We start from the raw sequence: 6,873 nt of genomic DNA on the forward strand, positions 1-6,873 counted from the left end.
CAGCTGGACCCCATTGTACTTTCAGAGCGTTCACATACATGCACAAACATAGGAAGCACACATTTGAAGAGATAGGGTGGTTCTCAGAGCCACCCACACAAATAATTCCCAGGACTTTGTTCACTGCTCATGCTTGTGTCTCTAAATAAAGGCATGTAGATACACTGAAGTATATTTTACAACTCACTTCCAGAAAAGTGTCCCAAATAAATAATGTTATGCTCTTCTCAGCCATTGGTAATTAAACATTCTGCAATATTTTTGCTGCAGCTACCAGGAAGTGACATGCAATGCTTTGTTCCTATCTTAGTTATGGTTTAGTGGGGGGGGGGTGTGCTCGCTCGCTCTCTCTTTCTCTCTCTCTCTCCACACACACACACACACACACACACACACACACACACACACACACACACACATATATATATATCCTTTTCCACCACTGTTAGTCTAATTACCTGTGTCTATTACTGAACCAGGTCTTTTTTTGTAAGATACTTCAAATTATTATTAAAACTATTAAGATTATATATAAATAATTGACTAAATAGAAACATATATTTTTTACTCTAAAATTGCCTAAACCAGAGCATATGGTAATTTCACATTCACTGATCCTATTTCCCTCATCCTCTTTTCTCTGGGGCCTAACAGGTAGGTGCCCCTAGAGATGCATCTCTAGTCCTCTTGTGATAATAATATACAGCAAAGATTATTTAGGAAGCTCCCTTTCTAGTATTAAAATGAATTCTTCAAGGAGGTCCATTTGAAAGGGCTCAGGCGTTATGTGCCATGTCATAGCTCTTCATTTAACAGGTCCGAAGGTAATCATTTCTAAGAAAAGATGAAAGGAACTCAACATGTGGGGACTGAAAAATAATGACAAGTCTAGAGAACAGGCCAGATAAAAGGAGGGTAAAGGGCATTGTCAGCGTGCCACACGGAGGCTTTGGTTCAATCGGCGCACATGGAAAAAATGATGAAAAAGCACACAAAGAGCACACTGTGCCTTCATTCCCCACGTGCCTTGATAAACAGTGGGCAGGGAGATGAAGGCCCCTGTTCCCCGGATAACTTGCTGTGCGGGAGGAGCACCTCTCTCCCTCCCTGGCTCACTTTCCTTTCTCTCTCCTCAGATCTCTTCATTTGTTTTTCACATTCTCCAAAGTATTATCACAATTTCTTCCTTTTTCATACGCCTTTAATATTTCTATTGCATCTCAGACCTGATACATCCAGCTTTTTAGCTAAATGTTGCTGTGTGTGTGTGTGTGTGTGTGTGTGTGTGTGTGTGTGTGTGTGTGTGTTTTATTTCATTAAGCAGAATTTAGTCTGTGGATTGTATATTTCAGAGGCAGCTCAGCTCTGTGTGTTTCAGCTTCTCTTCCCCTGGTACACTGAGCTCTGGCCCCAGGCTCAGGCTGCCTGTGCATGACAGGTATAAGGCCAGCATTCTGTGATTCACCTGGAATACACAAGTCCCCACTTCTTCCTCATTTCTGTGCCTCTCTGGAGGGAACCCTGGCAGCCCTTGCCTCAGTTTCTGGGACAATCCAGGCAGCTCTCCATCACTGGAGAACACCAGATGGAATGGATGGAGGCAATTTTGCAGAAAGTGCTTTAAGAGCAGCTTCCTCGGTGGTCTTTCCAGCTGGAAGCAGAGCGTCCAGAAAGCACCGCATTCTCAGCCCTGTTTCATCGCCTCAAGAGCTACAGATGGCTTCCCCAAGCACCTGAAGTCGGTGCTGCTTGCCTGGATTGGATAAGCTGCAAGCTGCAGAAACTCTTTTGTCTTTTCACAGTGCAACTCAGACTCCAGTTTCTTTCTGCCTTGAGAGTGAAAGAAAGGAGAGGATACAAAGTAGGAAAGAGCCAGAAGGCGGAGAAATTAATGTTTAATGCTTGATACTCCCCGGGCCTGGCCAGCTGCTCAAAAAAGGTACATAAGGGGATATTTATAATGTTGCTTCCTGTGGCCGCACATAAGCAAGACTTTGAAAGTGGCCCAAGTCTCTTTCTCCGGAAAGATGTGGGTTTACTAGTTGAGTTTGAATTGATTGCATGGTTCTTGCGTGTTACTAAGTATAGCAGTTTTTTTATTCTTTTCTTTCTTTCTTTCTTTTTTCTTACTTTTTGACTTGACAAACAGTGGGCCGGGAGATGAGGCCCTGTTCTCTCTGGTAACTTGCTATGCGGGAAGAGCCCCTCTCACTCCCTCCCTGGCTCCCTTTTACTTCCCTCTCCTCAGCTCCTGGCCATGTGTTTCTCACATTCCATTGTTTAGTTCTGTTAAAATCAGCCAGTGGTCAACTTAGCTGAGATTAAGGTATTGTCATAAGAAGCCACTGGCATTAGATAGTTTCTGCTGTGTTAATGATTCTTCCATTTGCTTTCTATTTTTACTGAGTGTTGGGGGCTTTGACTCTGGGTAACTGGCTGATCTGAAATGGAAAAGGCTTTACAAGAAGGAGTAAGCTCATGACAGATGTCAGAAAGGCAGACAGAAGTGATCTTTGGTTTTGCGGAGCTACCTTTAAGAGGCCAGCAGTGGCTACTTGGTGTTGGGTCCAGGGCTGTTCCACTGTCAGTGGAGACCTCGCAGTTGCTGTCTGTTATCATGACAGTTATTTAGAGAAACGAAATGTTTTTCTGATTGATATGATTCATATATTTTTCTCATTCCATCTAAAACCAAGTTTCAAGTCTCATGATCTTTCTTTCCACATTCTGCCCTGCTTCCTAAGCCTGCTCAAAGCAGACAGGCACCAGGACATATCTATCTTGCCAGATAGAAACCATTTCAGGCAAGGTTTACCTCCATCCTCCTCACTTCTCCACTACTGGGGCTGAAGTGCAAAAGGAAAGCGTAGTGTTGATAATCGTAAGCTCCCAACTCCCTAAAAACTGGTGGGCTAGTGGTTACAGTGGACCATGCTAGCTAGGATACATATGCCCTTCTTTCTTCAAGATGGGGTACTGTCAGAGGAGGCTGACTGCTGGTTCCTACCATGACCCACACGATGCCAGGAAATTCTGTTTCTGATGCCACGTGTAACTCCAGCTGGTGCCCAGTCTAGAGAAAAGTGCAGGAGAAGCCTGATACCAGGCAGAGGGCTCTCTGCCCTGACATAGCGACAGCCATTGTGCAATCACATGTCTCTATATTAAAGGGATTGGAAATTGTCAGAGTACTTTTGTATTTGGCAATTCATTTCAGTCTTGTGTTAAACCTGAGATGTGACAAAAGAAACATATCCCAGAACCTATCGGGTTTCTGTCCAAAGCCTGGAAGGTGAGCTGCAGCCACCAAACGTACCTAGCAACTCACAAGTGGGGCTGAAGTCTTTCTGTATTGTGTGAATTCATTCCTGGGGGTTTGGAATGTGCAAAGCAGTGCACTGTCTACTTTTGACTCCAGGAAATCACTGACAGACATATGACATAAATAACAAAATAAACTGTGATAAGGAGTGAAATTAAATGATTTTATTTCTGCCGTGTACATTTTTTTTTTGTTAAACATTTAGCCTTTTATTTTTTCTTTTGATTTTAACTTTTAAATTCAGGGGTACATGCACAGGTTTGTTACCTAGGTGAACTCCTATCACAGGGGTTTGTTGTACAGATCATTTTGTGACCCAGGTGCTAAGCCTAGTGCTCATGAATTATTTTTCCTGATCTTCTGCCTCCTCTCACTTTCTACCCTTAGTTAGGTCCCTCTGTCTGTTGTTCCCTTTTATGCGATCATGTGTTCTCACCGTTTAGCTCCCACTTATAGGTGATAACATGCAGTATTTGATATTCTGTTCCTGCATTAGTTTGCTTAGGATAATGGCCTCCAGTTCCATCCATGTTCCTGAAAAGGATATGATCTCAGGTTTTTTTATTGCCGCATAGTATTCCATGGTGTATATGTACATTTTCTTTATCCAGTCTACTGTTGATGGGTATTTGGGTTGATTTCATGTCTTTGCTCTTATAAATAGTACTGCAATGAACACGCATGTGTCTTTATGATAGAATGATTTATATTGCTTTGGGCATATACTCAGAAATGGGACTGCTGGGTTGAATCCCATGCTGTGGATCACCACATGGTTCTCTACAATAGTTGAACTAATTTATACTACCTCCAACAGTGTCTAAGCCTTCCTTTTTCTCATCATAATAATAGCTATTCTGACTGGTGTGAGATGGTATCTCATTGTAATTTTGATTTGCATCCCTCTAGTGAGCAGTGCAGTTAAGCTTTCTTTCATATGCTTGCTTGCCGCATGTGTGTCTTCTTTGAAAAGTATCTGTTCATGTCTCTTGTATATCTGTTAATGTTTTATTATTGTAAATTTGTTTAAGTTCTTTACAGGTGCTGATGATTAGATGCATAGTTTGCAAAAGTCTCCCATTTTGTGCATTGTCTGTTTACTCTGTTCATAGTTTCTTTTGCTGTGCAGAAGCTCTTTAGTTTAATTACATCCCATTTGTCAAATTTTGTTTCTGTTGTGACTGCTTTTGGCGTTTTCACTGTGAAATCTTTGCTTGTTCCTGCATCAAGAGTGATATTGCTCCAGTTGTCCCAGTACTTTGGGACACTGAGGTCAGCAAATTGCTTGAGCCCAGCAGTTTGAGACCTGCTATGTATTTGATTGTGAATGCTGTACTTAAATATTGTTTTATTTTAGGGTTACAATAGCAATTTTAACTTTTCATTAATGTGGTGAAATTGACAGACAGAGACAAGTAATTTACTAAGGCCACAAAGTTAGCGAATGATAATTCCAGAGCTTAAACATGGTTCTAATGGGCTACAAATTATATATTTTTCTTATATACTCAGTTTCCTCCAAATAATATCTAAGACTTAAACAATGCTTTATCACTTATAAAACGTGTTCATACCCTCAATTGCGTTTGGCTCTTAGCAACTCTATTTGACCTAGTTAACATTATGGATGAAGGACTTAATGGTCAAATCGTTAATGGATTTTCCCAGATCACAGGGCTAGCAACCTATAGAATTAGAACTTAACACAGTTTTTCTTTTTCAAGTTTCTTTTACTATGTTGCCCTGCCTTCTTGGTAAATAATAGCAGCAACCATCCTTTCTGGAACATTTCATCTGTCCCAGTCAGTATTTGAAGTGTTTTACTTGGCTTCCTCCACTTAACCTTCATAAGAAAACCAAGCGAGGCAAACACCATTATTATTCTAATTTTGTAGACAAGAAATTTAGAGATTTTTCCAAGGTTGTACAGCTAGTAAGTGCTAAGCCTGGGATTTCATCCCAGATACTTTCTGACTTCAGGATCTAAATCTTCACCATAATACTATACTGTCTCTCAGCTTGCCAACCCCTGCATACCTCCTCCAATGTGCTCCAAAATGTACTAGGGGTGCACAGTTTTACAGGAGGATAGAAGGAGGACATACTGATTCCAGCTAAAGAGATCTCTGGGAGCTTTGTGAAAGAAGTGACATTTGAGCTAGGCCTTAAGAGATTAAATATCTAAGGAACGGATAGGCTTAGTGGCTTGTTTAAAATTTCATAAGTTCTTCAAATACAGGTTTTCTTATGCTCAGGTTCAGACTCTTTTTAAGAATGTATAACACAGACCCATCTAAGTTCCTTTTCCTTTCCATGCACTTTATTTCCCTTTCCTTGAACTACAAACAAATACACAGAATTTGGGAGGGCGAGAGCCTCAAATTCTCCAAAGATGATATAAAAAACAGTATCAGTGTCATTCCATGGAGTCAAATGGAAGTGGCACAAATTGAAAGAATAGACATACCCAAATGAGCTCAAATCCTCTTGGTAATAAATAGAGCTTACATTTGCTATATGGGTATGTGAAATATAAAATAAGTATATGAAAGTGGATGTGACACATGCCCTAGCAAGGGTTCCATTCACGAACGGATAGAAAGCAGAAATCAAGCTCGACTGTAGAGTCAAATTTTTAAAAGCTATATTTCCATACAGTTTTCAAACACATGTAAAACTCTTTTTCATGTAAAATAAATATAAGTCCTGAGTAGTTTTAATTAGCGATCTTGGAGACATGCTGCACCTGTTCCAATTCATCTGGAGAGATGAAAACCCCTTCACCCTTTTCATTTGCTGACAAGTTAATAGACATTTCCAACTCATGCCGGCACATAGAGCTTTGCAGCTTTTCTTGTGACAGGTGAATAATAAAGCTGCGCAAGAATGTGGCAACTGTACATGGAAAACCCTCAGTGCGTGTGAATTCCTGACCGGTGAGGATACGTCCTCCCATTGTTCTGCAGGCCTGTGCTTGTGTAGCAGATACATCATGTTGTTTTTATTAACAGAGTTATTGAGATATAATTTACATAGCATAAAATCCACTCATTTAATGTGCACAATTCAATAATTTTTAGTACATTTACAGAGTGGTGCAACCATCATTACAATTTAATTTAGAACATTTTCATCATCCCCCAAAATAACTTTGGCCCATTTATAGTGACTCCTTATTCGCAACACCTCTCAGCTCTGGGCAAGCACCAGGAGTCTTCATTTTTAATAAATTTGAGTAGAGATGATATTGACTCTTCCATACACTTGCTACTTTGTGTATTGAATCAATGAGGAATTAAATGGCACATTTATGCATTGGAGAACATAATATAGTATGGGTACTATATGGCTACATCTGTGTGTATGTGTATGAGCATTTGTGTTCATGCATTTAGTCACACGGTTAAAAGAAAATGCAAGAAATCATCCATGCAGAGAAGCCGAGGTTGGAAGTCAGCTTACACTTTGATAGCAAAGCTGTTAGCAGGGATATTCAAGATGAGTACCGCCAGATGCATTTTACTGAGAAAAGACAAAAATACAATTAAGGT

The 6,873-nt window shown here is 40.4% G+C and overlaps 1 long non-coding RNA gene across 2 annotated transcripts in view; it reads left to right on the forward strand.

Moving 5' to 3' along the window:
- Positions 1 to 1,352: 1,352 nt before the first annotated feature.
- LOC119470800 overlaps positions 1,353 to 6,873 on the forward strand; it is a 92,699-nt gene continuing 87,178 nt past the window's right edge. For both annotated transcript variants that reach the window (XR_005199768.1, XR_005199773.1), the window contains exon 1: positions 1,353 to 1,939. This is a non-coding gene — a long non-coding RNA (uncharacterized LOC119470800). The remainder of the gene's footprint in view (positions 1,940 to 6,873) is intronic.

The sequence above is a fragment of the Cebus imitator genome, unplaced genomic scaffold (genome assembly GCF_001604975.1).
Source record: "Cebus imitator isolate Cc_AM_T3 unplaced genomic scaffold, Cebus_imitator-1.0 Scaffold1, whole genome shotgun sequence".
In the NCBI taxonomy this organism is placed as follows: Eukaryota; Metazoa; Chordata; class Mammalia; order Primates; family Cebidae; genus Cebus; species Cebus imitator.